General features: G+C 39.9%; 1 long non-coding RNA gene across 1 annotated transcript; it reads left to right on the top strand.

Annotated features, from left to right (window-relative positions):
- Positions 1-9,328: 9,328 nt before the first annotated feature.
- LOC125361032 lies at positions 9,329-10,740 on the top strand. The gene is made up of 3 exons (XR_007212862.1): positions 9,329-9,578; positions 10,188-10,434; positions 10,651-10,740. It is a non-coding gene; the product is annotated as an uncharacterized LOC125361032 (long non-coding RNA).
- Positions 10,741-19,215: the final 8,475 nt, after the last annotated feature.

Here is a 19,215-nt window from a genome sequence, read left to right as displayed (position 1 = left end):
GGCCACCTATGTGATCCAGCTGCACTTTGCCCCACATGAATATCATGATATGGCACACTCATTTATCTTGTGATTTCCCATTCCCTCACTTCCTTGAGGAAAGCCCAGACTTAATCAAAAGTGACCATGTTGTTGCCTTTTACACACAAGCACGCATGCTCTCCCTCCCTGCCCCACATCTATCCTTCTTTCTTCCTCTGTCCCTTCCCTCTTTTTCCCTTTGTTTTGGATCTTTAAAAAAATATTTTTAGGGGCTGGGAATGTGGCCTAGTGCTTGCCTCCTATACACAAAGCCCTGGGTTCGATTCCCCAGCACCACATATACAGAAAATGGCCAGAGGTGGTGCTGTGGCTCAAGTGGCAGAGTGCTAGCCTTGACCAAAAGAAGACAGGTACAGTGCTCAGGCCTTGAGTCCAAGCCCCAGGACTGGCAAAAAAAAAAATATATATATATATATATATTTATATATATTTTATATATATAATATTTATTATATATATTTATATATATTAAGGTTTTTTGAAAAAAATGAAGATTTCAGCATCAGTTTAGTATACAATTTTGCTATCTGTTGATTTTACTTTTTGTTGTTGTTGTTGGTTGTGGGGCTAGAACTTGGGGCCTGAGCGCTGTCCTTGAGATCTTTTGCTCAAGGCTAGTGCAGTAACACTTTGAGCCTCAGCGCCATTTCTGGTTTTAGGGGGGGCTAACTGGAGATGAGTCTCACTGGACATCTCTGCCTGGGCTGGCTTTAAACCATGATCTTCAGGATCCTGAGTAGCTAAGATTATAGAAATGAACCACCAGTCCAGCCTTCGGCTAATTTTCCTTTTTTTTTTTTTGCCTGTTCTAGGGCTTCCTTGAACTCTGGGCTTGGGTACTGCCCCTGAGCTTCTTTTGCTTTAGGCTGTGATCTACCATTTGAGCCACAGCGCTACTAACCTGATTTTATTTTTTAATTCTATGCACTTCTGTCTATTTGAATTATTTGGCCACAAAAATCATACAAAAGTATGACTTTTATAACAATCTTAAAATATTCATAAATTCTGCATAATAACCTGGAATATGTTCATGATATAGTACAAAGAAAAAAGTAGAACTATGTGCAGGAGAATCACAATGTAAAATAGCATGAAAAGGGTAAGCAGCAGTGGTACTTACTAGACACTGGGTTGACAATGAACTATGCAATTTGTGGGTGAGGATGGGAGAAAAAAAACATAGTCCAGAAACATTGTCCAAAAAGAAATGTACTGGGCTGGGCATATGGCCTCGTGGCAAGAGAGTTTGCCTCTTATACATGAAACCCCGGGTTCGATTCCCCAGCACCACATATATAGAAAATGGCCAGAAGTGGCTCTGTGGCCCAAGTGGCAGAGTGCTAGCCTTGAGCAAAAGGAAGCCAGGGACAGTGCTCAGGCCCTGAGTTCAGGGCCCAGGACTGGCAAAAAAAAAAAAAAAAAGAAAGAAAGAAAGAAAGAAAAAAAGAAATGTACTCATTACCTTACTTATGTAATTGTAACACCTCTGTTCATCTGTGTAATAACAATGAAAAAAATTAAAATAATAACATTACAAAAGATAACTATTTGCATAGAAAATAGACTAGAAGGAAATAACTGGTTATGCTAGTGTGATGAGACTGTGGATTACTCTCCTTTGTTCAAGGCAGATGCTCTACCACTTGATCCTGAGATTTCAGATCTGAGCCTCCTGAGTAGGCAGGATTATAGGCATGAGCCACCTAGCACTGGCTGTACTTTGTTTTTGAGATGGTGATTTGTTAACATTGCCTAGATAGACTTCAAATTTTTTTTTTGCTTCCTCCTCCCAAGTAGCTAGGATTATAGGTGTGTGCCTCAACACTTAGCCTTTGTTCTTCATGGATTTATATATTTTACATATATTTCTGAAGGAGTATGTTTCCCTTTTATGTTGGGTGGGGAGGAATTGAACTGCTGATCTTATAAGAGTTTAACCAACAGCAGAAATTTTGTAAGAAAAGGTGTGTGGAAGATATTCAAAGTAACTACATAGGGTGAATCCTGAGGGAGGTGTGATTGGAACGTGGCTATTAGTAGAAGAAAAATAATGTCCTTTGTACTTCAGTGAATTGGGGATGAAGTTTTGTGGGCCTGTGTTTATTCTCCCTTTCTAGCAATCATGCATTTGTTTCGCTATCTACCCCATGACACCATATGAAATGCCTTAGGCTCCGTCCTTTACACTAGAGTAGCTACTCTCTACCCAGGCATATCATAATCAGCATATCACTTTCCTCTCGAGTTATGATGAGTTCTTTGGTGAGCAGGTAATTGAAACCAGTTAAATTAAAATTAGCACACAGAAGTGCTGGGAAAACTGGGCAGCCATATGTAGAAAACTCAAAGTAGACCCTAGCCTATCCCCATGCACCAAGATCAACTCAAAATGGATCAAGGACCTCAACATCAGACCTGAATCTTTGAAACTACTGAAGGACAGAGTAGGAAAGATGCTAGAACTTATAGGCACAGGAAGGAACTTCCTGAATAGAGTCCCAGGGGCACAACAGATAGGGGAGAGACTCGACAGATGGGACTACTACAAAATAAAAAGTTTCTGCACAGCTAAAGACATAGCCACCAAACTAGAAAGACAGCCAACCATATGGGAAAGGCTCTTCACCAGCACAGCAACAAAGGTCTAATATCCGTCATCTACAGAGAACTCAAAAACTAACCCCCTCCAAGCCCAGTAAACCAATTATTAAATGGGCAAAGGAGTTAAAGAGAGACTTCACAGGAGAAGAGATAAAAATGGCAAAGAAACATATGAGGAAATGTTCAACATCCCTGGCAGTAAAGGAAATGCAAATAAAAACAACCCTGAGATACCACCTCACCCCAGTTAGAATGGCCTATACTCTGAACTCAGGCAACAACAAATGCTGGAGGGGATGCGGGGAAAGAGGAACCCTTCTCCACTGTTGGTGGGAGTGCAAATTAGTACAACCACTTTGGAGAACAGTATGGAGGTTCCTCAAAAAGCTCAACATAGACCTACCCTGTGACCCAGCCACACCACTCCTAGGCATCTATCCTGAACAACAGGTCTCAGGATATCAAAAAGACATCTGCACATTCATGTTTATCGCTGCACAATTCACAATAGCCAAAATATGGAAACAACCCAGATGCCCCTCTACAGATGAATGGATCCAAAAAATGTGGTACCTATATACAATGGAATACTACATAGCGATTAGAAATGATAAAATATTGGTATTCGCAGGGAAATGGTCAGAACTTGAACAAATAATGTTGAGCGAGACAAGCCTAGAACACAGAAAACAAAGGGGCATGATCTCCTTAATATATGACTGTTAACGGGGGGTGGGTGACAGTAGAGACAGGTCTGGGAAACAAAAAACTTCTTGTCAAATGGTATTTCCCACAGGTTTGGGTCAGCGACCTTACATTATATATCTAAAACCAAACAACTAAACATAAAAAGGTCTAAAACAGACCTCTCAGTGGATCACAATAGCTCAAAAGCTATGTATGTATGATCATATAAGACAATAAGCAAACTATTGTTGACGTTATATTTAAAGTTCTAGGTGAATTTCCTTTGGCGTATGCCACGTGGCTACTGTATATGTTTTTGGTACACTGGGTATTGTATGTATGCCTACCTGATCTAGGGAAGGAAAAGAAAAACGAGGGTGTAAGATATCACAAGAAATGTACTCACTGCTCTATTATGTAACTGTACCCCTTTTGCACAACACCTTGTCAACAAAATTTAATTAATAAATTAAAAAATCACAAAAGAAAAAAATAAAATTAGCACACAGAAAGCCTTTTCTTTTTCATTGTACTTGAACCTTAATGTACTCAAACTTGAAACTTAATAGCTACCACAGCTGTAGCCAACTTACTTCCATGTAGATCTTGAGAAGGAAGTAACTCATTAGAGCTTCAAGTGGGCTAGGTCTGTCCTTAGATTATTTTAGTTCTGTGAGCCAATACATTAATCTAAGGTCTAGGAATATATATAACATATTATAATATACACATATAATATATTATATAATATATCATATATATATTCCTATGTGTGTATACACACACACTTTTTTCCCCCTTAATTCAGTAATCCAACATGTTATCTGACCAAGTCAACTTGAGATTTTAGAGACTTATAACCCAAAGCAATGCTATGAACTTTGTGGAGATTTGCCTTAACATGAGCACTGGATTGCCAGACTTGATGGTTCGTGCCTAGAACAACAGCCTGGGCTATGCAGTAAAATCCTGTTTTAAAAAACAGACAAACAACAAAATGTAAGGAATGAAAATGTAAGCAACTGAAGACTATGAAGACAGATGGGTTTCCTTTAGCCATTGTTTTTATTCCTGACCCTCACCTCTATTCTGTGGACAGATGTCTATCTCCTCTGAAGGAATAATCACTTATAAGCCAGACACCAGTGGCTTATATCTGTAATCCTAGGTGGCTAGGATTGGTAAGATTTTCATTGGTGGGAAGCTGGAGCAGAAAAAACCCCAAGAGATTCCTTCTCAAGGAAGAGCTGGAGTCAGTGACATGAGCCTGTTATCTTAGCTACTGGGAAGCTTAATACAGACAGATCACACTCAGGCACTTCCCTGGACAGGAATAGACACCCTGTCTCAGAAATGAGCAAAAATTTGGGCTAGTGGTATAATTCAATGGTAAATAAGAATGCCTGCCTGCCTAGCATGAGACTGAGTTTAAGCCTTAGTATTTCCAGAAAAAGAGAAGAAATAATCATTATTTGATTAGACTTCCTAGTCCACGACACCCAATTCCTATTTCTGGTTGTATGTTTATCATGGAACTGTCTTCTGCTCTATGGTTTGGTGGTCAGGCAGGCACTTTCTCATTATCCAGTAACACAGTGACATGACATTTACACAGTCAGCCTCTTAACAACTTGTGGGTGGGGATGGAAGAAAAAAACATAGTCCAAAAACATTGTCCAAAAAGAAATGTACTCACTGCCTGACTTACATAATTGTAACCCCTCTGTTCATCACCTGTCTAATAACAACGAAAAATATTAAAATAATAACATAACAAAAGATAAACTATTTGCATAGAAAATAGAAGGAAATACTGGTTATGCTAATGTTTGGCTAAGCCTAGTAAATAAGTAGCTGCTGTGTTTGCTTTTTGCTGTACTTGCTCTCTGTTCTTATTTTTGTCTTTCATCTTTTTCTTCCTCTTATGCTATTCCTTGGCATTTTATGTGGTTCTATTTTCTTACCATTCTTAGCATACCAGTAGGACGTTAAAACAATTTCTTTAGTGGTTGTCCTAGAGTTTACGGTATACATTTATAATTAATTCAGGCCTACTTTCAAGTAGCATTATGCCAGTTCACAGGTATGTAAAGATCTTACCCAAATAATCTTTTTTTTGGGGGGGGTGTAATTTTTTTTCTTCAAATTTTTATTATCAAACTGATGTACAGAGAGGTTACAGTTTCTTACATTAGGCATTGGATACATTTCTTGTACTGTTTGTTACCTCATCCCTCATTCCACCCCCTTCTCCCTTTTCCCTTTCCCCCCATGAGGTGATCGGTTCACTTACACCAAACAGTTTTGCAAGTATTGCTTTTGTCGTTGTTTGGTATTAAACTAGGAAATTGAAAGGGAATACCAAAATTGAGAGACACAGGGTAAAAAAAAAGACCAAATAATCTTAATGCTTTCCTACTTACTCATATAATTGCTATCATTCACTTCACTATATACTATATATAGAAGCATATGCAATTAAATACATTGTTGTTATTAGTATTTTGAGCAAATTTTTCTATTAAGACAATTAAAAATACAAAAAAGTTTATATTTTACTTTTATTTTTTCTTTGATTTCTTTTTTTCCCCTTTTAGATCTGAATTTTCTTTTTTTTCCCTGAATTTACTTTTAAGACTATTTTTCTTCTCTCTAAAGTTCTTTAACATTTCTTACAAGGCAGGACTATGAGCAACAGGGACCCTCAATTCTTTTTATTTAAGAAAGTATTTGTTCCTCACTTTTAAAGGATAATCTTACAGGGTACAGTATTCTTGGTTAGTAAGATTTGTTTTTCTTAACACTAAATATTTCACTTACTCTGGTTGTTTTTGGCTTTCATGATTTCTGAGGACAAGTTAGATATAATTCATATCTTATTCTTTTACATATAAGGTGTTTTTCCCCACCAAGATTCATGTCAATTTTTTTTCTGTTATGTTTGATTTTCTGTAGTTCAAAAATGATATGCCTAATTAAGTTTTTTGGGGGGATGGGGGAATTTGTTGGCATTTATCCTGCTTGGTATTCACTGAGCTTCCTGGGTCTGTGGTTTAATGTCTGACAGTTTGGAGAAATTCTCAGATAATTGTTTCAAATAGGCCTTCTGTTCCTTTCTTTCTTTTCTTTTGGATATTCCCATTACTCACATGTCCCACATTGCTTGGATATTCTGGAATGTATTTTCAGTCTTTGTTCTCTTTGGTTTTCAGTTACCAAGGTTCTTATTGATCCATCCACAGTTCAGAGATTCTTTCCTTACCCTGTTCAGTCTAATAGACAAGCTTTCAAAGGCATCTTCACTGCTGTTGCAGTGATAGTGATTTCTAGCATCGCTTTTTGGCTTTCATAGCCCATCTTCTTGTATGATATCTACATTATCCATTAGAGTCCGTGTGTGTGTGTGTGTGTGTGCATGTGCATGTGCGTGCAAGTTTGTGTGCACGCGTGCTCTGATCCTGGGGCTGGGACTCGGAGCCTAAGTGCTATCTTTGAGCTTTTTTTGCTCAAGGCTGGTGTTCTGCCACTTGACATACAGCTCCACTTCTGGCTTATTTTTTTGGCAGTTAATTGAAAATGAGAGTCTCATGGACTTTCCTGCCCTGGCTGGCTTTGAACCACAATCTTCAGGTCTCAGCCTCAGTTAGGATAACAGGCCTGAGCCACTGGCACCCAGCTCCATTAGAGCGTTGAACACTTGATTTATAGTTATTTAAAATTTCCACTTTGATAATAACCACATTCCTGCCACCTCTGGTTCTGATTCTGAGTTGTGCCTTTTTTTAATCTCTTAATATGTCTTTAATAGTTTTTTTCTTGACAGCTGGACAGGATGTACCAGGTAAAAAGGAACTGCTATAAATAGGCCTTTGGTAATGTGCTGGTAAGGTGTGGGGGAAGGGAAGTGCCCAGAGGTTAGGTCTCAGTACTTAGTCTTTCCTTCTGGGCTGTGGATTTTCACCATGTGTCACAGCTCCTCCACCCCTCTTAGGAGGGGTTTGAATAGTCTGGAGATGGGTTATTCCCTTCTCCTCAGGTGTTTAGGTTGGTAATAGTCCAGCAGGTTAGTCTCCTGAGGGAAGATGTTGATAAGAACAGAATGTTCTAGCCTCTTTCCAAATGGTTCTTTTTCCCCCTCCTGAGGGACTTAGAACTTTTCTCCAATAGTTATCATGAGAATTTGATTGAGCTCCTAGAAGCAAAACTCATGAAAGTTTAAGATTCCTCTAGAGTTTTTAACTCTCCAGTTTGTAAGTAAGCACTGAGCCTCAAGCAGGCACAGTCTGGAATTCCCAGCCAGGCATAAGTTCCTGTGCCAGTCTCCCTACTCCCTGTGTTTACCTATCTGTTTCTCCAGTCTTTCAGGTAAAGTTGCCCTGGGTCCTCATCTCTTACAAATTCACAAAGCTGTGATTTTTCAGGCTGTTTAACTTGTATTGGGATAGAGTGTGACTCCCAAAGGTTATACATGTAGAATTGGAAGCCAGAAACCCCATGGCAATTCATTTTTTAATGTTATTAAACTTACACAAAATAGAGTAGCATAATGAATTTCTAAATGTTCAACACCTAAGTTCAACCACCGGGTTTTGTTTTTTTTTGCAAATTTGAGGAAGCAATTTTGAGAAACAGTTTAAAACTTCAGAGACCAATTCCTAACCATTCAGAAATCTGAACCAGTCTTTCAAATAATCTGGACAGGGGAAGAACTGCTTTTTAAGTAAATTGCCTACATCATTTGAGGAAGAACCTTTGTTATAATGAAAGCATTACATAAACATCTGATAGGTGATGTTAACCTTTTCCATTTGTTTTTGGAAAAGTCTTGCTATGTAGCCCAGGCTGGCTTCAAACTTGAGATCTTCTGCCTGACTTCCAAGAGCTAGGATAACAGGCCTGTCCCATCCCATCTAGCAATGTAACTCCTTTGTGTAGTATATCACTTCACTCAGTATCCCCAAGGATTATACTACATGTTTGCTATTACATTTCCCCCTGAAGATTGGAGGGCAGAACAGTTGTCTGGATTTGTGTGTCGATGGAAGAGTTCCCTTGTGTGATAGAACACCAGAGAAAAGAATTGCAAAGTCTGACCACAGATTTAGAAGAGTGTATTGGGACAGTGGTGTTTGAGTGGCATCATTGGGAGTGGATTTTGTGTCTACAAGCAGTGTGGAAAGAGCAGAATTCCAGTCTGAGGGAACTGCGTGTACAAAGATGGATAGCACAGGATGACTTTGGGGTGTGGTTTTATAGTGATGTTTGTGATGGAAAGGTAATTTCTTAAAGCTGGATGAATCTTAAAGGTGACATCATGGAGCAGAGGTTAAAGGAATAAGTTGGCAGACCTGTCTGGCTACTTACTGCCTCAGGTGACAGCACTGGTGCTGACCTAGGAGTCATTTTTTAATGTGTTTTTCTCCTCTAAAGGTTGGGAAGGCTAGATAATCATTTACTGGCCTCTCACAATTAGGACACGTCTATGTGATCCCACTATGGACAAAGGCACTTGAAGGGAAATCTGTATAAGTTCTGGAAAGTTTTCTCCCTAATGAAAAAAGACTAAAGCAAAACCTTCTTTGTGCCTTTAAATATGTGTATAACAGTGTGAGCTCTGGAACTGTGGCAGCTGTTTTGTGACCTTAATGACACAGTTGAGGTTGAAAGTCAAGATGGTGAGGATAAAAGGGAAGATGGAAAATAATTTCATTCTTGATGAATCACTGTGTCACTCTGAATATGTTTGGAACTTGGTGTTGCGTAAAATTATACTTCAAAAAATTATTTAAGCCATTTTCATTGCCCTAACTCTAACATCAGCTCTAAAAACAGAACTCAAACAATTCTCTATGTTTCCTTTGAGGTCTTATTAAGTTTTTGTTATTTTAAAGGTGATGTACAGAGGGTTAAGTCTTCTTTAAAAAATTTAAAATGAAATATTTGAAACATAAAGTCATATGAAGACAATACTTTTATATGATGGTGATTAAAAAAAATCTTATGTCCAGCAAAATCATGCCTAATAAGACTTATGGGGTAAACTGGGCTTAGGTTAGACCATTTAAGACCTCACAACATTTGTAAGTAGAACCAATTAGTAAATACCCTGGCCTGGATCAGCTGCCACTGGTGCTTATAGTATGGCCATCCTTTCCCTGTGGCCTTTATATCTTGACACACCTATTTCCTCCTTAGAGATGAGGACCCTTGAGGACATTTTCTTCCAACAGAGACCCTCATCACCTGTTAAAAATACAGTCTTGCTCTTGTATATATGCATATCTGAACAAGGGAAAGGAAGGAAAAATGAGGGAGAGTGTAACAAATATGACAAGAAATATACTCACTACCTTATTATGTAACTGTAACCCCTCTGTACATCACCTTGTCAATAAAATTTAATTTTTAAAAATGCAATCTTGGGGGCTGGGGATATGGCCTAGTGGCAAGAGTGCCTGCCTCATATACATGAGGCCCTGGGTTCGATTCCCCAGCACCACATATACAGAAAATGGCCAGAAGTGGCGCTGTGGCTCAAGTGGCAGAGTGCTAGCCTTGAGCAAAAAGAAGCCAGGGACAGTGCTCAGGCCCAGAGTCGAAGCCCCAGGACTGGCCAAAAAAAAAAAAAAATGCAATCTTGGGGGGCTGGGAATATGGCTTAGTGATAAAGTGCTCGCCTCATATAGATGAAGCCTTGGGTTCGATTCCTCAGAACCACATATATAGAAAAAGCCAGAAGTGGCACTGTGGCTCAAGTGGTAGAGTGCTAGCCTTGAGCAAAAAGAAGCCAGGGACAGTGCTCAAGCCCTGAGTCCAAGCCCCAGGACTGGCAAAAAAAAAAAAAAAAAAAGAAGAAGGAAAAAATGCAATCTTGGTAGTGGGGGGGGGGTAGATAAGTGAAAAGGGGGACAGGATCAGATTGAACAAGAAAACTCAATGTACATATGTTATAAAGGAAGTGGGAAATGCCTCTGGCAGGGAGACAACAAATGGGACTGGGGAGAAGGCATGATTGATGAAGACACACTGGACACTTGGACTCTGACTTGTAACCTCCTTGTACAACCTTTGAAGTTCAGAGGGGGAAAATGCAATCTAGAGGTAATCTTTTTTTTTTTTTTGGCCAGTCCTGGGCCTTGGACTCAGGGCCTGAGCACTGTCCCTGGCTTCTTTTTGCTCAAGGCTAGCACTCTGCCACTTGACCACAGCGCCGCTTCTGGCCGTTTTCTGTATATGTGGTGCTGGGGAATTGAACCTAGGGCCTCGTGTACCCGAGGCAGGCACTCTTGCCACTAGGCTATATCCCCAGCCCTAGAGGTAATCATTTTAAGCCATTGTATTTAAACATAGGAGAAGTGTCTTCATTTCTCACCTCTCATCTTCTTCAGATAGTAGTTACAAACACAGCCACTGGGCTGGGAATATGGCCTAGTGGCAAGAGTGCTTGCCTCGTATACATGAAGCCCTAGGTTTGATTCCTCAGCACCACATATATAGAAAACACCAGAAATGGCGCTGTGGCTCAAGTGTCAGAGTGTGAGCAAAAAGAAGCCAGGGACAGTGCTCAGGCCCTGAGTCCAAGCCCCAGGACTGGCCAAAACAAAACAACAAAAGAAAACACAGCCACTATGTCCACTAAAGGAAGACACAGTTAATTTTTGTTTTGGGGACTGCAGTTAAAATAGTAAATTTTATGTTACATATATGTGACAACATATGTTAAAACAACAACAACAACTTAACCAGAGGTGGCACACACCTGTAATCCAGCATTCAGGAGATAGAAGCAAGTGGATCATGAATTCCAGGACCGTCTGGGCTATACAGAGAGACCCTAGCTCAAAAAAAAAAAAAATCCTCTGTTTTGAGAGTTTAGAGATGTAAGTCAGTGGTACAGAACACACGTTTTAGCATAAATCTTGAGGTAGATCTCCAGCAGTCCTCTAAATTGAAGACCTAATAGAGTTTCTGTGTACATAGTTACATCAATGTTTTCTTCACTAGTCATTACAACTTTAAAATGGAAAATAAAACCTCATTATGAATAGGCAATGCTAACATTGGTGTAGTATCCACCACAGCTTCAGAAATGAAAGTTAACCAATTCTCATGAGCATCTTTCCCTTAGTGCCTTGATTTCTCACAGAGTTCCAGGGTTTAATGCTTATCATTCCCATCTCTTTTTTTATGATTGTTTTACATTTGGTTCTGTCTCTGGAGACATACACCTTTAAAGTATGAAATGCAATCACTGTGTGTGTGTGTGTGTGTGTGTGTGTGTGTGTGTGTGTGTGTGTGTGTTCTGAAACATTTTTTGGGGGGGGGGGTGGTCAACCTTGGCATTTGAATTCAGGCCTAGGTACTATCCCTGAGTTTTTTGCTCAAGGCTAACACTTTACCACTTTAAGCCACAGCACCACTTCTGGTTTTTTTTGGTGGTTAACTGGAGATTAAAGTCTCACAGATTTCTCTGCCCAAGCTGGCTTTTTGAACTGTGATCTTCAGATCTCAGCCTCTTGAGTAACTAGTGTTATAGGCAAGAGCCACCAGTTTTGCAACTCTTGCGGATCTCATAGTTTGTTTACCTGTAAAAGTCATCTACCCCTCACAAGTCAGAGGTGCCATTCTTCCTTACAAGTAGTCTGATGTCCACAAATACTCCTGGGCTGGGAATATGGGCCTAGTGGTAGAGTGCTTGCCTCGTATATATGAAGCCCTGGGTTCAATTCTTCAGCACCTTTAGAAAAAGTCAGAAGGGGCACTGTGGCTCAAGTGGTTGAGTGCTTGCCTTGAGCAAGAAGAAGCCAGGAACAGTGCTCAGACCCTTAGTTCAAGCCCCAGAACTGGCAAAAAAAAAAAAATTCCTCTGTATAGGACTTAGTATGTATTCTGCCACAAGTGAGCATTATTGTAGAACAGAAGCTAAGGTGTTTGAATCTGAGTATGTTTAGAACCACATCTTGTCACACTTTAGTATGTCTTAGAGGAGTAGTGCCTCGGGGACAGTTCTGGCTGTAGATCTCCTCAATTTTAAGCTGATTAAGGAACTAAGGTTTTGGAATAGGAAGTCCCATCACCTCTATAAAGAGAGACAAGCTGGAAACAAAAGAGGAACCTGAGAGATGAACTGTAAAAAAAATTCACTGAAGTTACAACCTCCACATAGCATTTTTGCATAATAAGGCTGATATGGGAATTTCTTGTTTACATCAGTCTGATTACTAAGCTAGTATTTAGTTTCGGTGCCTATGAGTTAATTTATTCTATTTTATTATCTTGACTGTAGCAGCCTCCACTAGAATTACTCCACCCAAGGCCTCATCTAAGTGTTATAAAACTATAAGGAAAACAGTAGTGAGGACTAACATGTGAGACTCTGGGTATGGTCCTAAGCTTTTGCAATTTAAAGGTGACCAGGGTGAGTTTCGTAACATTTTCACACAGCTTGTGGATTCTGAAACCTATGCTTTAGCAAGTTCAGCTTAAGCTCAACTTGGATGGCTGTTGACCCTCCAATGTACTATTTTTATTATCATGAACCTATTTTCTCTGTCTCTCTTGGCTCCCAAGGCCTGTTCTGATGACCCATGTCTTGTGCAGAGAGAAAAAGAGAGAATAAAGACACAGGTTCAGTGAAGGAAGCAGGAGCAACAGTGAGGGTCATATTCTACAAGAGTCACTTTTTATTGATTTCCTACTCATACTTGAAATATGTTTTTTTCCTCAGAAGTGAGAAAAACTCTCAAATAGCAATAACAAATGAGAAGACAGTCTACTTTGTGTGACATTTATATTTCTTACTTTCATTCTCATTTGTAAAATGTCTTAGGCAAATGTGTTGTGCAAGTACAAATGAATAAGCACTTAAAGTATGAGTCCAAGTATATTTAATGGCATGTGAGCACTGAAACAGAGATAAAGACACCTAGCTTTGAATGGTTCCAACTTAACTTTGCTCTAGTTTCCTCATCCATATAATGAAATATCCCATCTACTGATTAACAGAATTGCAGCAAAGCCACACAATAGAATATTACTTGGCTATAAAAGGAATTAAATACTGGCATATATAATAATATGGATGAGCCTTGAGCCTATAATAAAGGAAGAAATGCTATACACAAACCAGCTATTGTAATGATTCCATTCATATGAAATGTATAGAGTAGCTAAGTCTATAAGGACAAATAGCTAATGGGTACAGGATTTCTTTCTGAGCGTATAATGGGAATGTTCCAGAATCGATTGTGGTCCTGTTTACATTCAAAACGCTGTAAATATAGTAGAAACCAGCATTCATTTGCTCATCAAATTTATAATTTAATAATTTGTGATCTAAATAGGCAAATTGTATGATATGTGAAATATAGCTCAATAAAACTGGTAATAAAAGAAAAAATGAGGAAGTAGTGCTGTAGCTCAAAGTGATAGAGTGCTAGCCTTGAGCAAAAGATCTCAGCACCCAGGTACTGAATTCAAGCCCCATGCCTGGCAAAAACAACAACAACCCCCCCCCCCCCAAAAAAAAAAGCAGAATTTTTGCCAGGCACTGGTGGCTCACAAATGCGATCCTAGCAACTCTGGAGGCTGAAATCTAAGGATTGAGGATCAAAGCCAGCCAGGGCAGGAAAGTAGACTTATCTCCAATTAACCACCAGAAACGGAAGTGAAGCTATGGCTCAAAGTGGAGAATGTTAGTGAAAAAGCTCAGGGACAACGTTCAGGCCCTGAGTTGAAGTCCTAAGACTTGGGGAGAGGGAGGGAGAAGGAAGAGGGATGAAACATTAATTTCTATCCGGTTTAGATATATTGTGATATTCTAATCAGTGGTTCTCACAATCAAGGAAACTATCTCCTTGAGATCAGGGGTTGCTTTTGTTTTGTTCTCTTTTGTAATCCCAGTGCCTAGCACAGTGATTGGCTGAATAAATGAGTACACACTGAATGGTCAATTAGTGAACTAACCATTATTGAATGAAAATGATGAGATGCCTTCAAGCAGACTATAAAACATCCTGCCAGCCAACACACTCAGATTCTTGTTCTTAGGCTGACCATGGTGGGTGGGGAAGGGAGTGGGAGTATTTATTTCATTGCTAATTTACTCTGAGGTGTTTCATATCATTATAGCAAATAGCTGTGTTGTTTTGTTTTGTTTTGTGGGGGTGGGGAGGGGTGGGGATCTGTTGTTGTTCCTAAGACTGTAGAAGGGAAGCCAAGGGTAGTGGGAATACCTGTCAGTTTGAGGGCAACCCGGGAAAAAGTTAGTGAGACTGTACTTCAGAAAGCTGGATATGGGGAAACACACCTCTAATCACAGCTAATCAGAAAGTGGAAATAGGAGACCTTGAAAACAAACCATAGCAAAAACGGTAACGGTGTGACTCAAATGGCACAATGATTCCCTAGCATTAAGGAGGACCTGAGTTTGATTTTTTATTTTTTAATTGTGTGTGTGTGTGTGTGTGTGTGTGTGTGTGTGTGTGTGTGTGTGTGCTTTAGCGCATGCAGAGGGTGAGTTCTGTTCTGCAGACTTCTTTAATGTCGTGGCTAAGATTGGCTTCATCTTCAGTGATGGGTTTACTTTAAGACAAGGTCAAAATCTTTGTAAGGTGATCCATAAGGGTAACAGTTTTTTGTGGGGGTTTTTTGCCAGTCGTGGGGCTTGGACTCAGAGCCTGAGCACTGTCCCTAGCTTCTTTTTGCTCAATGCTAGCACTCTATCTCTTGAGCCACAGCACCACTTCTGGCCATTTTCTATGTATGTGGTGCTGGGGAATCAAACCCAGGGCTTCATGTACACGAGGCAAGCACTCTTGCCAGTAGGCCATATTCCCAGCCCCAGGGTAATAGTTTTGTATGATCCTGGCGTTGTAAGTCATCGAGATGTAAAGAGCAGTCACCAGCTTCAAGAAGCAATTACTTTTCTTTTTCCATTTTTTACTTGTTAGGAAAGGACTTGTAGGTTTACTGTGCTGATCATAAACCGAAAAGACACATCCTGAATGTCATGATCCTGAACATTAAACTCTTGCATGAAGCTGGATGTTGATGGCTCACTCCTGTAAGCCTAGCTACTCAGGAGTCTGAGATCTAAGGATTGTAGTTCGAAGCTAGCCTGGGCAGAAAAATCTGTGAGAATCATATCTCTAACCAGCAAAAGGCCAGAAGTGGGGCTGTGGCTCAAATGGTAAAGCTCCAGCTTTGAGCAAAATAGCTGGGCTAGAATGAAAGGCCCTGAATTCAAGCCCTAGTACTGACACTAATTAATTAATTATAACAATTTTAAAATTATTATTTGGGAGTGGAGTGGGTTTTAGACTTAAGGGATTTCAACATTCAGGATTATGATATTCAGGGCTATTTAGGATTATGGACTAAACCCAAGCCCAAGTTAACATGATGGCAAACAAGCATCTCAGAAATCAAGGGGAGAATACCCCAGGCAGCCCACTGCCTACTGTGAGTTCTAGAGATTCCTGTCCCTCCTCCCAGCCCTTCTTTTTACTTCTTTCCTCTCTTCCTTCCTTCTCCCTTCCTTTTTTCCCCTCTCTTCTTGTTTTCTTCCTATCCTTTGGAATTCCTCTGAAGGACCACTTTGGTCTTGCCTGTAAGTAAGTATTAGCTGCAAAAATTTTGATGAAGAACTTTAGGATCTGTACTGCTCAGAATAAATCTATTTCATTCCAAGCCCAGAAACTTCCCTTTAGAAAATAAATCTGGCTTAAGAGAAATTTCTTCATGACCAGGAATTCAGATCTAGAATATACAGTTAAGTCTGAACCAGTGTAACATAATGGGATACCAAAGCATTCTCACAGACGCATGACCTTCAGGTTTCCAGGTTTATGTCAGACAGATTAAGTCCTTCCCACTCAGGAAGAGAGAGACTGGAGCCTTACCAGAAAGGGACTTTTTTTTCACCTTTTATTTCCCTTCCTTTACTTCTAGTCACTTACTGGTACAGCGTGTTCTGGAGCTAAGCAGCAGTGAACTTAGTTTTTAAAAAACTCAAGAAAAAATTACCTGCCTAAGGAAACTATTACCACATAGAGTAGATCATGTTTCCATTCCTTCCTCTACTTAATTCTTCCAAACCAGGTATCTGAAGAGACAGGAAGCCAACAAATAAGAAAGCACAAGCTACCAGCAAAACCAGCTCACTTAATAAAAAATATCTCCAAATCTCTAGATCCTTGTATTTGCCAAACACCTTAAAATATTTTTGCATGGCTTTTGCTTATTCTACCTGTGATGTCATTTATTCTGGAGTATAATCTAGAAGACCAGGGGCCCATGCTTACTTTGGGGGCAGTTGGAGGGGTGTCATATCATGGACTTCAGAGGCAGAATTAGGCTAGAGTTGGGCTCTGTGTTCACTAGCTGTGTCAGTTGGTGAACTGGACATATGAATTTCTAATCTACATAGGGATCATAATTATACTTCCTCAGACTGATCTTAAGGCCCTAATGAGACTGGATATGTGAATGAGAACAGAAGCTAAAATAAACCCTCCCTGACTCTCTCTATACCCTTTTCTTTAGATAACGGTTTCTCATTCTTCCCCAGTTATTTTATGCAAACAAAAGCAAATTAAATATATGTGTGTATATCTTTCTTTTGCCTATTTGCTTACTTGCATAAAAGGAACATAAAATGCTCTGTACCTTGTTTTTTCTACCCTAATCTATCTTGGAAATCTTTCATATCACTGTAAAGAGAGCTTCCTTGTTCTTTCTTTCTTTTTTTTTTTTTTAAACAGCAGTATGTGAATCCATTGTGTGGTTGTAACATAGTTTATTTAGCCATCCTTCATGAGAAGACATTTAGATTATTTCCAAACTTAGTTCATAACAAACCAAGTGACTATACTCTGACATATAGTGTCATTTTGCACATGTATATATCTAAAGGATTGATAACATTAGAAATTTTTTAAAAACCACAATAGTTTCATATGTCTACTGAAGTGTCCTCCAAAGAGATTGTGCCACTTTGCAGTTTCTCATTGATATTATCAGGGTGTACATGAAACTCTTAGAAGTAGGGCTGGGAGTGTGGCTGAGTGATAGAATGCTTGCCTACTATGCATGAAGCCTTAGGTTCAATTCCTCAGCACCACATAAACAGAAAACAGCAGAAGTGGCACTGTGTCTTGAATGATAGAGTGCTAGCCTTGAGCAAAAGAAGCTCAGGGATAGTGCTCAGGTCCTGAGTTCGAGCCCCAGGACTGACCAAAAAAAGAAACTCCCAAAAGTAGTACTTGCAGTTAATAGATTTGGAGAAACCCAAAATACTGCAAGTTGGGGCTGAGGGTATGGCTAAGTGATAGAGTACTTGCATTGCAAGCACAAGGCTCTGAATTCAAAGCCCAGTACTGGGAAAATAAAACAACACTTCAAGGGCTGGGGATATGGCCTAGTGGCAAGAGCGCTTGCCTCGTATACCTGAAGCCCTGGGTTCGATTCCCCAGCACCATATATACAGAAAATGGCCAGAAGTGGCGCTGTGACTCAAGTGGCAGAGTGTTAACCTTGAGCAAAAAGAAGCCAGGGACAGTGCTCAGGCCCCGAGTCCAAGGCCTAGGACTGGCAAAAAAAAAAAAAAAAAAACACTTCAAGATAGGCCATGCCTGCTGGTACATGCTTGTAATCTGAGCACTCTGTAGGCTGAGGCAAGAAGACTGCAAATTTGAAGCCAGCCTGGGCTACATAGGGATATTCTGTCACAAAAAGCCAAAAAAAACAAAAGCCTGTAATTGTAAGTTAAAAAATAATTGCATGTAGATAATATTCTTATGGTAAAATATATCAAACAGTGAAACTATATGGCTAGAAGTTGTCCATGGCTAACACTTCTCTTCCCTCCAAGAATCCCAGCCTAACCCCTTTCCCCCATGCTGTAAACTTGTATGAATAACTAACAGCTGTCCAATACAATTGTCATTTCTCAGTTCCCACACCCCCTGAGGTCTCTGAAGATCTGTGCCCCAGAATATGTCTTTCTTTGTCTGGCTTCTCCTTTTTCACAAGCATTCTTGTGGCTCTAAGTTTCCTGATCCTTCCCCATCTCTGACTTCTCTTTTTTCTCTTGCCTTGAAAAACAGGCCTATGATGGTGATGTTTATTGAAGGCCAATGATGCACAAGAACTACAGAACCCCAAACCACAAGTCTTGGAGGTATTCAAGATGGTTTGTGATCGTGGTGACAACCATTCCTCCTGTCTCTCTGAAGACATTAGTTCACTAAGGCTGCCATAACAAAATACCACAAACTTGGTGACTCAAACAGTTTTTGCAAAATGAAAAGTTCAAGAGATCAGTTGTATAATGATGTGAATAGACTCCACACTACTGAACAGTAATTATACTTAAAATGACTAGGAAGTTGGGAGGCAACAGATCACTAAATTTGAGCCCAGATGTACTACATAGAGACTTTATTTCAACCTTTTCTCTGCCAATGGTTAAGATTGGACTGGAGATGTAGTTCAGTGGTAGATTTAGCACATGTGAGTCCCTAGGTCTCAATCCCCAGTACCAGCCGGGAAAATACTAAGGTAAAGATGGTAAATTTAATGTTACCTGTTTGTTACCACAATGGAAAATAAAATGCGACTTGGAGAATAATGTCATGTGATGGTAGCTGCCTATAATCCCAGATTTTCAAGTTTTGTTTTTGCCATTCCCGGGGCTTGGGACTCAGGGCCAGAGCACTGTCCCCTGGCTTCTTTTTTCTCTAGGCTAGCATACTACCTCTTGAGCCACAGCACCCCTTCTGGCTTTTTCTCTTTATGTGTACTGAGGAATGGAATCCAAGGCTTCATGCATGCTTGGCAAGCACTCTACCACTAAGACACATTCCCCCCTTTCCTCAGCTG

The sequence above is a fragment of the Perognathus longimembris genome, chromosome 12 (assembly GCF_023159225.1).
Source record: "Perognathus longimembris pacificus isolate PPM17 chromosome 12, ASM2315922v1, whole genome shotgun sequence".
Classification (NCBI taxonomy): domain Eukaryota; kingdom Metazoa; phylum Chordata; class Mammalia; order Rodentia; family Heteromyidae; genus Perognathus; species Perognathus longimembris.
Note: the sequence above shows the minus strand (reverse complement) of the source record. Positions and strands in the feature narration are given on the sequence as shown.